At 39.9% G+C, this 19,320-nt stretch overlaps 1 long non-coding RNA gene across 1 annotated transcript; it reads left to right on the top strand.

The window, feature by feature from the left end:
- The first annotated feature begins 455 nt into the window (after nucleotides 1-455).
- On the top strand, nucleotides 456-18,859 carry LOC103674887. The gene is made up of 3 exons (XR_571728.2): nucleotides 456-683; nucleotides 17,851-18,066; nucleotides 18,605-18,859. It is a non-coding gene; the product is annotated as an uncharacterized LOC103674887 (long non-coding RNA).
- Nucleotides 18,860-19,320: the final 461 nt, after the last annotated feature.

Here is a 19,320-nt window from a genome sequence, read left to right as displayed (position 1 = left end):
GGATTTCAGAATTGCAGACCACAAGGATTACGGATCAATGCTTTCGTTTTCATTCAACTCTCATTACTTGGTGATTTGTGTTCTGCTTTTATGTTTAACTCATAATGCGTTTAGAAACGTATTTTTCCGTTTCCAAAAACGTGTTTTTTGTGTGTTTTTTAGAATCTATATAAGGATGGTTTTTAATTTAATAAATTGCAGTCAGGGAATGCGTTCTGTGTGATACCAATTCGTTCATATTTGCTAGTAAGTCTATTATGAACTTGGACATGGTCCGCTTTTATCAAAGTTCCCTGTATCTTAGTTTTAGAATTTCCCAGCCAGTGAGCCGTGAATGGGCTGTGGGTGTATTGCAACAGATGGATTTCTTCAGCCCTCAGGACAGATGGGTGGGGCCTTATCCTAAGCAACCTCATCTGGGGTCCTGGCAGGCAGCCCCTCCTCCGGGAAGCGCACCTGGTAACCCGCATGCGCAGTAAGCGCACGACATCCCTGCAGGCTTTGGGCTCTATGGTCATGGGCTGAGCCTGAGCGAGGAGGCGTCCGTCGGTGGACACCCACATCACCAGCCAGCTGCAGAGCTCATGGCTGCCCATCAAAGACAAGGGGTCTACGGAATTATAGGAGAGTCCGTTCGTATTCCAGGGGCCCACGAGGTAGAGCGCAGCTAAGGCACGGTAGAGGTTGGTAGAGGCTGCGGGGACAGGGAGGCTCTACTGGGGCTCCTGGCAGACACAACTTTAGGCAACAGCACCGACTCTCTGCTTTACATGTTTGGTCGCTTCTGCTCATTTGTGGCTGATGTGCACTTTTACTGGCATCCAAACCAGCCACAGGGGTAACTGTTCTCACCATGTATGTATGATTTGTAAAATACAGCTGCATTTTTTTAAACTCAGTATGAAACATTTGATGACCTTTGAGAGTCGTTCGTTTTCAGTATGACAAGAAATTTCAACATTACATGTGTTCATGAAAGCGAAAGAACTGCTAGATTTCTCAAATATAATTTCAACTGTTGCAAAAGTTTGTATGGTTGTAAACGTTATGCTTTAATTTTTATCACCCGCTCAAATGAATTAAGTTTATCATTGATGGTAATGATCAAGAATTTGAAATTATTGTCATCAAAAGTCTTGATCTGCAAGGTGACCAGTAGTCTCAAGCATAAAATATGATAAAGGCTTATGTCTGTCGGGGCAACTTCATATCTCATTTAAAAAACGGGAAAATAGGGGCGCCTGGGTGGCACAGCGGTTGGGCGTCTGCCTTCGGCTCAGGGCGTGATCCCGGTGTGATTAGATCGAGCCCCACATCAGGCTCCTCCGCTGTGAGCCTGCTTCTTCCTCTCCCACTCCCCCTGCTTGTGTTCCCTCTTTCGCTGGCTGTCTCTATCTCTGTCGAATAAATGAAATAAAATCTTAAAAAAAAAAAAACACGGGAAAATACCTTATTTGTAAAACTGATAAAAAGCCAATATTTGATATTTTATAATAATTATAATACAATTATAAAAATAAATGAAAAATTAAATAAGACAATTATAAAAGAAGATAAAATTGTAATAATTTCTAACTAATTACATAATAATTGTGAATTTTACATTGTTTTTTATAACTGTAATATTAACAAAGTGAGTCTTATTTTCTTAATAGATCATTTGTTTAAAATTATACAGTTTTCTTCTTTTCTTAGGGATTTTGCTTTAAGTTCTATTTTGATATTCTTCAGCATTTTCTTTTTGGTTATTTTTTTTCCAGAACACCTCTTTCTAGAATACTCTTTATTTTCAGCCTGTGTGGTTTTCTTTTCTTTTCTTTTAAGATTTTATTTATTTATTTGACAGAGAGAGACAGTGAGAGAGGGAAGGCAAGCAAGGGGAGTGTGAAAGGGAGAAGCAGGCTTCCCTCCAAGCAAGGAGCCCAATGCGGGGCTCAATCCCAAGACCCTGGGGTCATGACCTGAGCTGAAGGCAGACGCTTAACGGCTGAGCCACCCAGGCGCCCCAGCCTGTGTGGTTTTCTTACAGTTCTGTGTGAGCAGTGCCCGATAACTTATGCCTTTTGACAAATGATATCAATGCGTTTACTTTTTACCTTTTTTTGTGATTACCAGTATGATCAGACTGACCCTAGCCATTCTGTTTGTTTTTGTTTACCAGCTTTTCCCCTTTAGCTCATCCTTAAATCTCTTTCCGTGTTTTTAGTGTCTGTTTCTCCCGTGTTATTTTGGAAGCTAGATATCATACTCAATTATCTTCGCAGTTCCTCTTATGTTTTTGAATGTGCATATTTTTTTTAAGATTTTATTTATTTATTTGAGAGACAGAGAGAGCATGAGCAAGGGGGAGGGGCAGAGGGAGAGGGAGAAACAGACTCCCCACTGAGCAGGGAGCCCGAAGCAGGGCTCGATCCCAGGACCTCGAGATCACAACCTGAGCTGAAGGCAGATGCCCAACCAACTGAGCCACCCAGGTGCTCCTAAATGTGCATATTTAATTACAGATGTTTCCAACAGATTCTAAAATTATTTGATATTTTTATTTTCCTCCTAAGCACAACATAGATTTTTGTACAATTTTTTCACTAATCGAGCATCCCCTCCTTACTATGTGATCATTGCCTTGAGGGTTGTTTTTATGTTTGTTTGACCTTTGTAAACAACAACCAAGTTTTCTTCCATCAGCATTTAAATTTGCCAATAGATTCTTATTGGATAGTCCTTTTATCGTTTGTAGATAGTAAAATTCCTTAATCCTTGTATGTCTTGAGATCTCTTAAATTGGTCTTCCCTCTTGAATGATAAATTAGCTGGGTATCAAACCTCTAGGTTGACAGTCATCTTCTGTAAATACTTGGATCTTTTCCCTCTGACACCTTGGAAGAATTTCTCTGGACCGTTGATGTGCTATGTTCTCACAATAATATGTTCGGGCATACTTTGGTTCCGTTCAAGATGTTCCTAGACATATTGTGAACTACTAAATATAGTTATTTTAAAGTCTTTTTCAGTTAATAATTAGTTTCATCCAGAGTACATTTGAAGCTGCATAATTTTAGACACAACTAACAGAAAAGCCAACCAAAATAACAGCTTCAACAATAAGGAGTGTTTTTATTTCATAAAACTAGAGGTCCAGAGGTAAGATAATGACATGACCGTAACCAACCATACACAGTGTTTTAAGATAAATCTACCTGCATCATTAGTTTCTTTTACCTTCTACATTCTTCAAGCTCACAAAGAAAATATATGTGCCCTTTTCATTATGGGTATTTATACCTTCCAAAATCAGAAAAAGCCAGTTTGAATATTATTACCAAGGGCAGCAGATGACAAAGCAAGAGAACCAATTTCACAAACCAGACATTTAGATACTTACAGCTGCATTTCATAGCAATTATAGCCATGTCTAAAGTCTAGATGTCTTGGAAATCTGTTAGAAATGCAAAGCAAGAATGACCTTTCATGATACAAGTAAAAGGTGATCGCAGTTAATGAATTTTCTCACCTTGTTAACAGACAAGAGTAGGACCAATATTCTTGTGAATGTTTTTAACTTAATACATTATTAGAACTGACTCTTGAACTCCTTAATTGTTCAGAACTTTGCCTTCTACATCTGCTGGGAGGTGGGGCTGGTAGAGATAGAGAAAGGGAGAAAGACTTTCTCACTTCTGATTTTTCTTAGACAATTTTCACTAAAATTGATAACTTAAAAGGACCTAAATTCTCAAGATTGAGGACAGGACTTTTATTACTTCAACTTTTTTTTTTTTTATTCGACAGAGAGAGACAGCCAGTGAGAGAGGGAACACAAACAGGGGGAGTGGGAGAGGAAGAAGCAGGCTCCTAGAGGAAGAGCCTGATGTGGGGCTCGATCCCATAACGCCAGGATCACGCCCTGAGCCAAAGGCAGACGCTTAACCGCTGTGCCACCCAGGCACCCCTATTACTTCAACTTTTGAGCAGATGGTTTTCACGTGTATAAAAACAGGGCTTTACCTTAAAATCCAATGTATTTTATCCCATTCTTTTTGGTCCATTATTCCAGCCTATTATGTGTTTTTGAATTTTAATCCTGTTTTTTAAATCACCGCCTATCACCCCCAACTTTGTGTCAGTTGCTATTCTAATAGATCACACCTCTTTACTTTCAGACCTCCAATCACATATTGCGATTATCCATTTACTTGTGTGTTTTCTTATGTTGAAGTTTTTTATTTTCAGATAATCGTAGATTCATGGGCAGTTCATTATAAGAAATAATGCAGAAAGATCTTATGTACCCTTTACCCTGTCTCCTTTATGGTAACATCTAGGAAAAGTCAAATACAATATCACAGCCAGGATATTGACATGGATGCGGTCAAGATACAGAACAATTCCATCTCCACAAGGATCCCATGTTGCTCTTTTAGAGCCCCACCCCCTTCCCTCCCTATCCCACCCTCACCCACAGTCCTTAGCCTGGGCAACAGCTAATCTAGTCTCCATTTCTAAAATTTCGTAATTTAAAAAATGCTATGTAAACGGAGTCATACAGCATGTAACCTTTTGATGGCTTCTTTTACACAGCATGATTTCCTTGAAATCCGTCCCTATTGTGGTATCAGAGTTTATGCCTGTTTACTCCTAAGTAGTATTCCACAGTATGACTGTGCCACAGTGTGTTTCCCCATTCTACCACTGAAGGCCATCTGAGTGGTTTCCAGTTTTTTGCTATTATGAATAAAGCTACTATGACTATTCACGTACAGGTTTTTGTATGAACATACGTTTTCATTTGTCTGGGAATAAATGCCTAGAAATTCAGTAGTTGCATCGCATGGTATTTGCATGTTTAATTTTTTAAGAAACTGCCAGGCTTTTTTCAGGATGGCTGTGAAATTTTACATTCTCACCAGCAATGTGAGGTATGAGCTCTATTTCTGCATTGTCACCAGCATTTGATTTTGGCCTCGTATTTAGTGATAGCTCCTCATGGCTTAACAGGAAGCAACATTGAACATCTTTTCATGTGCTTTTTTTTGCCACCTATATATCCTCTTCAGTGAAATGTCTGTTAATGTTTTTTGTTCTTTTAAAAATTGGATTGTTTGGTTTTCTGCTGTTCAGTTTTGAGAATTCTTTGTATATTCTAATGCTAGTCCTTTTTTGGGGTATGTGAGTTGAAAGTATTTTCTCTACTCTGTAACTTGTCTTTTCACCTTTTTAAGAGAATCTTTTGCATACCAAAAGTTTTTAATTTCTATAAAGTTCAATTTATCAATGTCTTTCCTTCTATGGATCGTGCTTTTGGTGTCAAGTCTAGAACTCTGCCTAACCCTAGATCCTGAAGATTTTTTTTTTATGAAAGCTATATTGTTTTATATTTAACATTTGAGTCTATGATCCATTGTGAGTTGATTTTTGTATAAGATATAAAGGTCCTTTTCTCTTGGGGGGGAACTGTTTGAGCGTTGTTCCTTGAAAAGTTTATTCTTCCTCCATTGAATTGCTTTTGTGCCTTTGTCAACAATCAGTTAGTTATATTTACGTGGGTCTATTTCTGCATTCTCTACTCTGTGTCACTTATCTATGTGACTATAGCTCTGCTAATTCCGTATAACATTGATACTGTGGTTATATAAGTCTTGAAATCTCATAGACTAATTCCTCCCACTTTCTTCTTCATTTTCAAAATTGTTATAGCTATTCTAGTTCCTTTACCTTTCCATATAAACTATAGGACAATTTTGTTCACATCTACAAAAAACCCGTCTGGGATTTTGAAAGGAATTGCATTAAGCCTGTATGTCATTTTGGGGATAATTGAGGTTGTTACTATGTTGAGCCTTCTAATCCATGAACCCAGTAAGTCTCTTCATTTATGAAGATCTTTTTTTATCTCTTTCATCAGCATTTTATAGTTTTCAGCATATACATCCTCAGCATGTTTTGTTACTTATGCCTAAATATTTCATTTTTGAACAATTGTAAAATTGTATTGTACTTTTAATTTCCATGTCCACACGTTCATTGTTAGTATATAGAAACACAATTGAATTTTATTTGCTTATCTGGTATCCTGCAACCTTGTTGAACTCACTTATTACTTCTAGATTTTTTTTTTTGTAGATTCCTTGAGATTTCCTATGTAGACAATCAAATCATTGGCAAATAGGACAGTTTATTTCTTATTTTTGGATCTGTATATTTTTTATTTCATTTTCTTGCCTTATTGCACTGGGTAAAAGATCCAGTGCAATGCTGAATAAGAGTGGTAAAAGTGGGCATTCTTGCCTTTGTTCCTGACTTTATTGGAAAAGCCTTAAGCCATTTACCATTAAGTTATGATGTTGTCTGTAGGTTTTTGGAGTAGCTCTTCATCAATTGAGGAAGTTTTGCCCTATTCCTGGTATTCTGAGATTTTTTTTTTAAAGATTTTTTAATTTATTTATTCGACAGAGATAGAGACAGCCTTTGTTTCCCTTGCTAGATTAGGGAAGTTTTCAGCTACAATTTGTTCAAATATCTCTTCTAGACCTCTGTTTTTCTCCACCCCCTCGGGGATGCCGATGATTCTAACATTGGATCGTTTCGTTGAGTCAGTAATCTCCCGTAGCCAACATTCGTGGGCGTGGATTTTTTTAAGACCATCTTCTATTTTCATTTTTTCCTCTATTAACCCATCCTCCAATTCACTAACCCTTTCCTCTGCTTCCGTGACCCTGGCCGTCAGAGCCTCTAGTTTTGCCTGCATTTGGCTCATAGAATTTTTAATTTCTGTCAGATTCGCTCTCATTTCTGTCCTTAGGGATTCTATATTCTCAGTAACCTTTTCGTTAATAGTTTTTTCAATTCTACTCATCATTTTGACCATCGTTACTCTGAATTCCATTTCTGATAATTTGATTACATCTATATCCATTATTTCTGTGGCAGAGGCCACAGACTCACTGTCTTTTCTTTGCTGGGGGGGGCTTCTCCTTCTTGTCATTCTGATGAGGAGAGGTTGCGGGGTTGTCCAGAGCCCAAAATTATTGACTGGGTCCCAGGCCGTGCCCCTTGTTTTATAGGGATCTTAGAGATGTGGGCTTCTTCTTTAAAGATTTTATTTATTTATTTATGTGGCAGCCAACCAGCGAGAGAGGGAACAGAAGCAGGGGAGTGGGAGAGGAAGAAGCAGGCTCCCAGCGGAGGAGCCCGATGAGGGACTCCTTTCCGGAACGCCGGGATCACGCGCCTAAACTCTTTCTCGCCACCCAGGCGCCTCGGGTTGTGCGCTTCTTGATTTTCAAGCCTGCCTTCTGTGTTCTGGGGGAGGGGCCTGCCGCGCCGATACTCAGGCAACCCTGTTTGGTTCGAGTCTCCTGTTCCCTGCGAGGGGATGGGGATGAGCATCTCTGAGCCGGTATTTCCAGGCTTTTGTTCTCTGGCGGCTTTCCCTGGAGGTCGGCTATGCCTCTTCTGAGGGTCAGAGCAGCAGAGGCTGCATTGTCTCAGAACAGAGGGATTGCGGCCCGTTCTCCACTGATGTTCTGGCCACTTTAACTCTGTTACTGTTGGTGCTGCTCAACCCTGCAGCGTCCCGGGACGTGCGCACCAACTCGGCGTCCCTGCCCTCACTTCCAGGGCCGGCGCGTCTCTGTCCTTTGTGTTTCTAATGCCGCCAGCCACCGGCCGCCCCCGCGCTCCCAGATCTCCCGGTCTCAGTCTATGCCCGGTGAGCACACCTCGATTCCGGAGTTTCGCGAGAAGCCTGGTGGCGCGCGCACCCAGTTCAGGGTCTCAGTCTGCTGTTTCGCGGGTGCCGACCGCGAGTCCGCCCGCTCCCCCGTGCAGGTGGCTGCCGCTTCCCGGAGCCCAAACGCGGCGGCTCCCTCCCCCTTCCGTTTATCTTCCGATATCTGTGCACGGTTTACAGCTCCCCTCTTGGTACCTCAATACTCAGCGCTGGAGATGTTCATTTGTAGAGATCCAGATGTATCTTCCTGCGTCTCAGGCTGATTCCGTGGTTATTTAGGCTGGTCTGTTACCTATCCAGCTTGACTCAGGGGACCGGCTGAAAAAGGGGTCCCCTACTCCTCCGCCATCTTAACTCCTCTCTCAATCTGCATGTATTGTTATATTTGAAGTGAGATTCTTAGGAGAGCAGATAGTTGGGTCATATTTTTTAATCCATCATGGCTATTTTTGTGTTTTAGTAGGTATATTTACACCATTTACATTTAATGTAATTATTAGTGTGTTATGCCTGCTATTTATTTTTATTTTCTATCTGTTTTTCATTTCTCTATTTTCTTATCCTGCCTTTCTATGAGACATTTGTACATTTTTTCTAGAATTCCACTTTGATTTAGCCATAGTGCTTTTGAAGGTATCTTTTTGTGTAGGGTTTTTTTTTTTTTTTTTTTTGGTGGTCATTCTAGTTACTACATGATATATGCATAACAGCACAGTTTACTGGTACTGACATTTCATCAGTTCAAATGACGTGTAGAAACTTCCTTTTACTTCCTTTTATCCTTCCCCATTTACATTTAAATTATCTTAAATATTTCCTCTACATATTATTTCAAACCACATCAAACAATGTTACAATTTCTTCTGTGAGTGCCAAACATCATTTAGGAAACTCAAGATCAGAAAGAAAATGTATTGTTCTTACCCGTATTTTTACTCTTTTCATTGTTCTTGCCCTTTTCAATGTTCTAAGATTTCTTATTTTATTATTTCCTTTCTGTTTAGGCAATTTCCTTTAGTCATTCTCTTACAGTCATCTGCTGGTAACAAATTCTCTCTCTTTTCTCTCATCATATGTCTTGATTTTTCCTTCACTCCTGAAGGATATTTCCACTGGATATAGGATTCTGGATTAATAGGGGGTTGTTTGTTTGTTTTGTTTTTAGCACTCGAAAATGTGCCACTCACTTGGGCCTTTATGATTTCTGATGAGAAATTCACGATCATTCTAATTGTTTGCCCTCATAAACAAAGCTGCTTTCAAGATATTTTGTCTTTAAATTTCAGAAGTTTGACAATGATGTGCCTTGGTGTGGATTTGGGGGTCTTGTTTGTAATTTTCTCAGCTTCTTGAATCTGTGGGTTTCAAACTAGGTCTTTTGCCAAATTTATAAAGCTTTCACCCATTATTCATTATTTCTTTGAGTACTTTTCCAGCCTCATCCTCTTTATCCTCTCCTTTTGGTACTCTGATGCTGTGAATGTTAGATTTTTATTTTATTTTATATATATATATATATATATATATTTTTTTTTTTTTTTTTTTTTTTTTCCCCCACAGTTTCTGAAGGCCTGTTCTTTTTTCTTTTTTTTTTCCCCTCAATCTTTTTTCTCTTTATTATTCAGTAAAGGTCATTCCTATTGTTCATTCTTCGGGTTCACGATTTTTTTCCCCCTCTGTTCCTTCCATTATGCTGTTGAGCCCCTCCAGCCAGATTTTGTGGTTGTTGTATTTTTGAGTTCTGGAATTGTCATGTGGTTCTTCTCTATATCTTCTATTTCTTTACTGAGGCTTTCCTTTTAAAGATTTTATTTATTTATTTGAGATTGAGAGAGAGCATGAGTGGGGGAGAAGGGCAGAGGGAGAGGGAGAAGCAGACTCCTCATTGAGCAGGGAGCCTGATGTGGGACTTGATTCCAGGACCCTGAGATCATGACCTGAGCCAAAGCAGATGCTTAACCAACTGAGCCACCCAGGTGCCTCTCTTTGCTGAGATTTTCTACGTCTTTGCTTAGATGTTTGATTTATTCATACTCCTCATGTGTGTTCTTGATTGCTCCTTGAAGCCTTCATATGACGACTACTTATAAATATTTGTATTTCTAACACCGTTGTCATTTTGGTATTAGAAGCTATTGATCATCTTTTTTTCCATTCAAGTTGAGATTTTACTGGTTTGTGGTATGACAAATGACCGTCTAATGAAAGCTGGACATTTTAAGTAGCATGATATAAGACTCTGGATCTTATTTAAACCCTCTGTTTTAGCTGTCTTCCTTTGATACTGCTCTGGTAGAAAAGAGTGCTGCCTTGTTACTGTCAGGTGGGGCTAGAAGTTCAGATTTTCCTGATCTCCACTGACACCCAAGGGGGAAGAGGAGCTCTTACACTACTAGGTGGAACTGGGAGTTCCTACCAGGTTTCAGTTAATACCATTCTGGATGGGAGGGGTGGGTGTGCCTCATCACTGTTTTCCCATGCAGTCTCCACTGACACCACATTACCACTGGACCTTGTTACTGATGGGTAGTGGCAAAAGTCCTGCCTTCCCACTAGCTCTCCTCTGATACCATCCCAATGGGGAGTGGGAGGGATTGTTTTGTTTTTTTTTTAACTGCTGGGTGGAAGTTGAAGTCCAGGCTCCTGACATAGACTCCACTGACCCTGCAGGGAGGAGGGGATGAGTCTCATTACCACCTGGTGGGGATGAAAGTCCCTCCTTTCTAGCTGGCCTTCTCTGACACGATACCACCATGGGAGGAGAGGAGAGGTTTGGGCAGTCTCCTTATACCCTTTGAAGGGTGAAATTCTGTGGTCCCCACTGAACTATGATAGAATGGGTGGGGTCGGGACCACAGCTTTTTCTGCGGTGTTTGCCTGGAGTAGAACATTTAATGCCTAAAAGCTTTTTTGTCTTTCTAGTCCTTTGGTTTGAGAGAGTCAGCTTTTGTTGGGTTATTTTTGGTCCCTATCTGTTGTCATTTCCAGGTTTCTAACTTCTCCAGAACCGGGGATATATGAGGCACAAAGAAAAGCCAGAAGACTAACCATTGTATTGTTCCTTGCAAGTCCTGAGGTCTCAAGAGGGTCTGTCTTCTCTCCACCATTGAGAGTTCCCTTATGTTTATTTTATATGTGATGACTGGGGTATTGGTCATACTCAGTGGGAGGAATAGGGAAAAATACTTTTGCTTCATCTCCTTGGAAGTTTTTGTTTGTTTACTTTTATGTCTTTTTCCCACAGCTGTGAGACTAGACTGTAAGTTTGTGAACTTCTTGAATATTATGTTTTCTTTTCCACCCCAAACTCTGATTTAAATTTCCCTGCAGTGAGTCCACCATGTTTATGACCTAACTTCTGGTTTAGCCCCTCTTGTGCGTGCTTAAGCAACAGCTTCTCAGTTCCACCCCACTTGCCCACCCCTGGTTTTGTTGTTGCTTAACCCCTTGGCCTATTGCCACCCCACTCCTCTGGCAGAGCAACCAGCTCTTCCACTATAGGACAACATAAATCCACTAACAGCAATTCAACCCACGCCAACCACATTTCCCGTTTTTAAAAGTTACTCAATTGGTAAAACCAGGAATGCTCGATGAACCTCAACGACACGTTATTTGGCAGACTTTCTGCTGCCTAATACATATTTTGGCATTTAGAGCTTAAATCATGAGAAGTAAATTTAATTGCGTTGGATTGGATTGAGGATAGCCTATGGAATAGCTTAAAGGAGAAAGAAGACTGGTTCAACCCTGGTCTCTAACAAGAGTTGATTAATGGGCTAATCTTACCCTTGAAGAAGGTCTTTAAGGGTAAGTTAAAAATGCATCACATTGAACTATGTTCTAGTTAATGATTTGTCAGTTACCTGAATGAAGACACTAAAGCTGTACCTTACTAGAGTGGCAATTGGCACAAAGTTGGGAATGACAGCTAATAAGTTAATAGAAACAGATTTCAAAAACATCTTGACAGCCTGAAATAACTAGTTAAAACTAAGAGGATAAAATGTAATAGGAATAAATATCAAGTCTGGATTTTAAAGGGGTAAGAACTAACCTCTTAAAAGTGTCAAATGATAATAATAGCTAATGCTTGTAAGTTTGCGGTAAACATGACCCATTCGTATTTCATAAACTGTCATAACACTGTTGGTAAGTCCCTGGACAAACATTTGAACACTCGTAAACTGTTTTTCCTCTTTGACACAGTAACTCCATTCCTAGGGCTTTATCCTGGAAAAAAAATATCTAAAAAGAGGAAAATGCCAAATGCGAAAAAAGGCTCATACAGCCCTACTTATAATAGCAAAAATGTGGAGACAAACGTGCAAGAACAATGATAATATTTAGTGATTTGATATGTATGTCAACCCCATTGTGCAGCTTTTAAAAAGGGAGGAAGTTTTCAAAGGAAGGGGTGTTATTCTACATACAATATAGCAACAGGAAAAGATCTTACAGTATGAGATAAAAACATAAATTAATTGTTTCCTATTCTATGAGTACAGTTGTAACGTTAGATGTGCTTATGTATATTTTGAACAAGAATTATGAACAAGAATTGCACAAAAACAGAAAAATGAAAGCAATCTCTGTGTTAGGCTAGTGTGTGATTTTCCTCATCTGATATCTATTATAATAAAGTATACATTAATGATTTTCAACTGCACAAAACAGGATGGGGGAGATCTAACCTTATTATCAGTTAATGCTCATGAAATACCCATTACTCTTCATCAGCTGCAAAGTGCATGTTTAAATGGAGGAAGAGTCGGTCCCTAAAGACAGGAGTTACACTGGTAGAAATCTACACAGATAGAACTCTGGGCATAGGAGGTAAAAGATCTCCTACTTGCCTTGGTTATGTCTGGCATATTGTATGCAGGTCCAGGGGCCATCGTTAGGTGCAGCACATCTCGGCAGGGCTAATCTTTGATGACGGTTTATAAGAGGTGTGGTTTCTCTCTTCTGCCCACTCTGGAGCCAGAATCTGACTGCCAGGACCAGCTCAGTCCACCCTAAATGAAAACAATACGAGGATATTTTTCTACTACATATCAAAACACCAGTCATTTTTTAAAAACTGTGGTATTGGTACAAAAGTAGACAAATATATCAATAGAATAGAATACAAAGTATAGTAATAGATTCATAAATATAAGATCATTTAATACATGATAAATGTGGCATTGTAAATCGGTAGGGGAAAATGGATAATTTTTTGGAGTAAGGCTCATAACTGAATTCTTCCAAAGTTAACTCACCCCAGGGAGGTATATATTCCTGATTGGGGTATTTCAAGGTTTAATGACCCTAAGATAAGAGTTAAAACTAAATAACATACCACTATATTCCATGTTTAAAACCATAGTGTTATAAATCCCAGACAACATGCAGGTTTTTTTTTTAAGATTTTATTTATTTATTCGACAGAGATAGAGACAGCCAGTGAGAGAGGGAACACAAGCAGGGGGAGTGGGAGAGGAAGAAGCAGGCTCATAGCGGAGGAGCCTGATGTGGGACTTGATCCCAGAACGCCGGGATCACGCCCTGAGCCGAAGGCAGACGCTTAACCGCTGCGCCACCCAGGTGCCCCAACATACAGTTTTTATTATCAGTGATCGAGGCGATACTTTCACTAGCTGTTGCAAATGCCCGTACCTTAATGCCAGCTAGATTTTCACCAGCTTTGGCCCCAACCAGGCCAGGAAGTCAATCCCAGTCTCCCCATTACCCTGAGGGTTTCTGGCCTGTGCCCTTCCAGATTTCAATTTCTATACTAGTCAAGGTTCTTAGCTGCAAGCAAGAGGAGCAATTGTAATTGATATAGGAACAAAGAATTTTATTGAAAGGGTATCAGTGGCTGCCATGATTGATGAAGGGATGGGAATCCAGGCTTGGGCAGAAACCAAGGCCCATCCGTTATCCCGGTAACACGAATACTCCACGTCTGCTGAGCCCAGCACTCATTGCTCAGTGAGCCCCACCTGAGCACCACTCCCTCCAGATGAAAATGTCCACACGGCAGCACATGGCTCAGCGGAGATCACATGCTCATCCACAAGGTGTCCGAGAGTGAGAAGAGGACATTTCTCCCTGCTTTGGCTTCTCAAGCAGGATCTGAGTTATTTCTGAAAATACAAAGAGTGGCATACTGGGAAGCCAAAATAATAAATGTTCATTGTACCCCATCAATTATGGATCTTCCTTTCTCCTGAAGTCTCTCACGAGGTCACATTCTCTTCTTTCTCCCCAGATCAAAGCCAACATTCAGGAAAGTATCTGCTTCATATTTTTAATATGAAGAACAAAAGGCTGATAAAGAGGTATAATGGAAAGGGTATTAGTATCTGATAGAACTTACTTCTGATAGTATTTGGCCTCAAACAAATGACATACACTATCTGAACCCTAAGTTCCTCATATTTAAAATGAGAATACTGGGGCACCTGGGGGGCTCAGTTGGTTAAGCCCCTGCCTTCGGCTCAGGCTGTGATCCTGGGGTCCTGGGATTGAGCCCCACGATGGGATGCCTGCTCAGTGGGGAGTCTGCTTCTCCCTCTCCCTTTGCCCCTCCCTGCCTTGTGCTCTTTCTGTCACTCTCAATCGCTCATACTCTCTCTCAAATAAAAAAAATTTTTTACAAGGCAACTGCAGCAAAGACTCTGGCTGACTAATCTCCAAACATCACCGAGACCCTCCACTGCTTGAACATCGTAAGCTGTAGGCACCTAGAACTAACCTGGACTGACCAAGGTCTCCCCTAAATGGTGCCCTTATGGGCTGACTTCACATTTATTCATTAATTTCTTACCCCTTGCTGTGTCTTGTTTGTTGTGTGACTCTGTAGTGTGCTTTGTTTTATGTGACGTGTATGAAGCCAAATTAAATGCATAGTGACATGTCATTGAGCTCGAAATCCTGAACCCGCTTTACAGTTATGTCAACCTCGCTTTATGACTGAATAAAGCTGACGTTGTGGAAAGACACAACTTGTGTCGGCACCTTTATAACGTGCTCATGACAAATAATGAAAATGGGGGATGCCGGTGAAGAAGGAGGCAAGCAAATGAAATAGTCAAAACAAACTCATGTGCATATAGGGATTTATGTATATAATAAGTAATATAATAAGTATATTTAAGTATATAATAAGAGGGATATTTCAAATCAGTTGAGAAAGGATTGGTTATTCAATAAATGGTGTTGGGAAAATTGGTTATACATTGAGAAGAAATAAAGTTCATCTCTCCATACCATATATAAGGAACAAATTCCAGATGGCTTAAATATAGAAATGTATAAAATAAAACTCTGTAAGTACTAGAAAAAAATGTAGAAGAATATTTTTATTCCTTTGGGGTAGGAAAGTCCTTACTAACTAACACATAAAATCATAGCAATAAAGAAAGACAATCAGACACAATAAACCAATTTAAAAGGCAGCAGAATAGAAGAAAATATTTACATTTAACAGACCAAAGATTATTGTCCAGCCTCATATAAGAATACTTCAACAGAAAGATGCCTCTTTAATTTGTCCCACATGGATTCTCAAAGCAAACCAACCACTTCATTTTAAGCAAAACTGAAAAAAAATAAAATAAAAAAGATCNCTTCCGATAGTGAAGGAAAATATTGGTGGAGCAGCTATAGGGCACCTTCAGGCAAATTAGAAAAAGCTGTGTCTTCTAAGGAGCCACAGCGGGCACTCAGCTTGATGAGCAGAGGCTGGGCTGTATCTCAGCTTCCAGTAGCACCCCAACCACACAACCATTCTCAAAGGTCCTGAATGACTATGTTGCATTTACCAACTAATTGTTCAGTTTGTCTTCTGTGTATTGTGATATTGTAAGAATGTAAATATTTGGTCTTCCTCCTGGCTTCTGGCCAGAGATCCTAAACCCTTGTAATTTCCTAAGTGATAAGAAAGATAAGAAACTATCTTTTGTTACAACATCTGGTTTTTGTTCCCAATTCCTGAAATAGCCCAGGCATGATAAAGCTGAAAGGAGCATTTAATGTTATTCATAACAAACCCCCTTCAACCACACACAAGTTCATGGAATAAGGTGACTTTTGGGAAGCCTCCAAGGATGGGGTGATGATTGCTAAGGAAGCAACCATGATTCCCTGGATTAGAAGGTTGGAACTTTTTGTCCAACCCTTCACATACCCTCTCTAGTTTCCTTCTAACCTTAACGCCTGGGAGAGAAGAAGGGCTGGAGATTGAGTTCAATCACCAATAGCCAATGATCTAATCAATTGTACTTTTGTAAGAAGGTCTCCTTAAAAACCCTAACCGAAGGGGTTCAGAGACATTCCAAGTTGGTGAACACATTGAGCTGCTGGGAGGGTGGCAATCCCAAGAGGACATGGAATCTCCACACCCCTTCCCCCATACTTTGCCCCATGCATCTCTTCCATCTGGCCGTTCCTGAGTTGTATCCTTTTATAATTAACCAGTAGTCTAGTAAGAAATCATTCTTCAAAGTTTTATGAGCTGTTCTAGCAAATTATTGAACCCAGCTTCCAATTAGTATCTGAAGTGGAAGCAGTCTAATGGAGCCCTTAACCTGTGGGGCCTGCTCTAACTCCAGGTAGTGTCAGAATGGGGTTGTAGGACACCAAGCTGATGTCCAGAGAGTACTGGAGAATTAGTTCGTGTGGGGAAAACTCCCACACATTTGGTATGAGAAGTATTCTGTGGGAAGAGGAAACAGGGTTTTCCTTTATTTAAAGTGTTGTGAGCAGAGTACAAGAAAAAGTTTTTCTTTTATTCTTCCTGAGGATTTTCAAGGATAACATTTCTTTGCTTCTGTTTAGTTTTTGTTTTACTCTACATTGCAATCTATCTGTGGGATGCAGCTAGAATAGTGCTTAGAGGGAAATGGATAGCATGAAACTCCAATAATAGGAAAGAAAAAAAGCTCTCCAATCAATGACCTCAGCCTACACCTTAAGAAACTAGAAAAAGTTGAACAAACTGAACCCAAAGTAAACAGAAGAAAGAAAATAAGAACATAAGTCAATGCACAGAAAACAAAAAATACAGAGAAAAATCAATGACAAGCTGGTTTTTTGAGAAGATCAGTAAGATTAGTAAAACCCTAGCCAGACTGAATGAGAAAAAAAGAAAGAAGACACAAATTACCAATATCAAGAATGAGAGAGGTAACGTCACTACGGACCCCACTGATAAAAAGAGAATATTATGAACAATTTTTTATGAGTAAGTTAAACAACTTAAATAAAGCAAATTATCTGAAAGACACAAACAAAGATCACCTAAAAAGAAACAGATACACTGAAGAGCCCTGTAGCTATTAAAGGAATTGAAACTGTAGTTAACCCCTACCCCATAAGGAAAACCCTAGACCCAGATGGCTTCAATTCCACTAGATATTTAAAGAAAAAATACCAATTCTTAGCAAATTTCTTCGTAAAATTGAAGAGGAGGGAATACTTCACAACTCATTCTATGAGACTAGCATTACCCTGATACCAAAATCATACAAAGACAATATGAGAAAACAACACATTAATATTTTCTTATGAATGTTAATAAAAAGCACTATGACCCCATGCATAAATTGGGACTTTACTCTTCTACAAATACAAGCAATCCAGCATTGTTGAGTGTCTTCCAGTTGTGTTAAATCCTGCCTCTTTTGCGGAAGGTATCCCTCTTGAGGACACATAGCAATATTTCCTTCCTCACAGCTTCTCTCTCAGTCCTCAGCACTTGCTGACCCATCACTACATAGATAAAACATAGAATAATTTCATGAATTATTTTAGAGAAAAAGTAAGAGGAGAGAGAGAATTTTGTATGGGAGAAGAGGGAGGAAATCATGTGGGTTTTGTATAGAGCCAAGGGAAAATTATAGATGTGAAAAGAAAGAATGTGTAAAATGGTGTCCTTGATATCTCACATTTAAATGATTTCATTCGTTTTTGAAAATGACAAATATGCCAGTGCTTGGTGTTAAATCTTTATTGAATGTGTAATATGCACTGGTTCCTCATCCCTGAGGCTAGAGATGATAACTTCCTCTTTTCGTTTGATTATATTTGGTGAAACAGTTCAAAGGCTGAGATTTAAACACATTCTATTTCAGGTGCATGACCTTACAACTGGGCTCATCACAAGAGGGGTTGCAGCTGAAGACACCAGAGTCCTACCAACAGAACTTTTCTTACAACCTGCCTTCGGCCATGTAGCTTTGGTCCTTAACATCAAAGCAGAGGAAAGCCAGAGGAAGTGACTCATTTCTGCTTGAAGTAGGTTGCAACCTTCTAATGAGGAAAGGCAAGATGCACATCTCCTTGCTCTGGTGTGTAAAGCCTATGTAATTTAGGATTTTGTACCTGCCTATTGGAGCTGGAGTGGTTGGGGACAACACTGGTGGCATCACGGGCCATGGATTGTCACAAGAAAGTGAAACCCTGTAAAGATTAAACATCAAAACCCTCCCCTCCAGTTTCCTGTGGGATGTGGATTATGGTCATAGATGGGCATAACTGGGGTGGAGCTGGAGAAAATATTATTAAGAAGGCACTTCCAAATATTTGTGAGAGCTACCTTCTTTGAATGGGAACCCATCCTATTTCTATGGTGGCCCACTAGGCATCAATTCCAAGGATCCATAGGTTAGAAGAGTCCTTGTTTTCTCTATCACCCAGGACTCCAGAGAAGCCCAACATGCTAACATTTTCACATTCCTTTTTTTTTTCCCCATTAGCCTAGAAGTTTCTAAAGGGCAGGAGTCTGTCCTACTCATCTTTGTCACCTTAGCAATTGACCCAGAATACCTGTTCCCTGAAGGCTTGGTGAGTTATAAACATGCATGTCTTATCTCTTTTGTTTCACAGTATGAGCTCGAGGGACTGTTACCAGTACTCCAATGATCTGTTTGGCATCTGTCTGCCCTACTAAACTGTGAACTTCCTGAGGGCAGAATCTATGTACACCCAAGCTCCCTGTATTCAAAATCATGCCTAATACATAGAAAGCATTCAGTATGTGTTTGTGGAATGGCTTAATGCATGAGTGAATGACTCAACCATAATGAGACTCCTTAAATTTGATTTGTCAATTATACCTCAATAAAGCTGGGTGAAAAATGAGCCTCCTTGTTTCTGATCAGTAGATTCACTGTTTTGCTATTTTCTTACAGGCTAGAGCTTAGCACCTGGGGCATCTAAAGTGATCTGTTAGATCTAAAGTAACCTAGTACAGTGGCTCTCAAACTTTGGTGTGTATCAGAATCATCTAGAGGCCCAGGATCTTTGAAGTAGGATATGGCCTAGACCTTCGTAGTTTTACCAAGTTCCCCAAGGGTTCTAGTATCTACCTGAACTAGAGAACCAATGATTTTGTGTCATGCTCTCAGCCTTTTCCATGCCATACTATCCTGGATGATACTTATTCAGCACAGTAAACAAGGTGAAGCTACTTACAGTCAGGATACTCCGCCACTTGGCCCACCCAGGATCCTTTCGTTTACTGGGAATACCAGTTGGAAAACTCTGCCTGACTTTGATAATCAAACAGTGGTTGGGGACCTGTAGCTTCAGCCAAGAGCTTG

This window comes from Ursus maritimus, unplaced genomic scaffold, assembly GCF_017311325.1.
Source record: "Ursus maritimus isolate PB19 unplaced genomic scaffold, ASM1731132v1 scaffold_14, whole genome shotgun sequence".
In the NCBI taxonomy this organism is placed as follows: Eukaryota; Metazoa; Chordata; class Mammalia; order Carnivora; family Ursidae; genus Ursus; species Ursus maritimus.
Note: the sequence above shows the minus strand (reverse complement) of the source record. Positions and strands in the feature narration are given on the sequence as shown.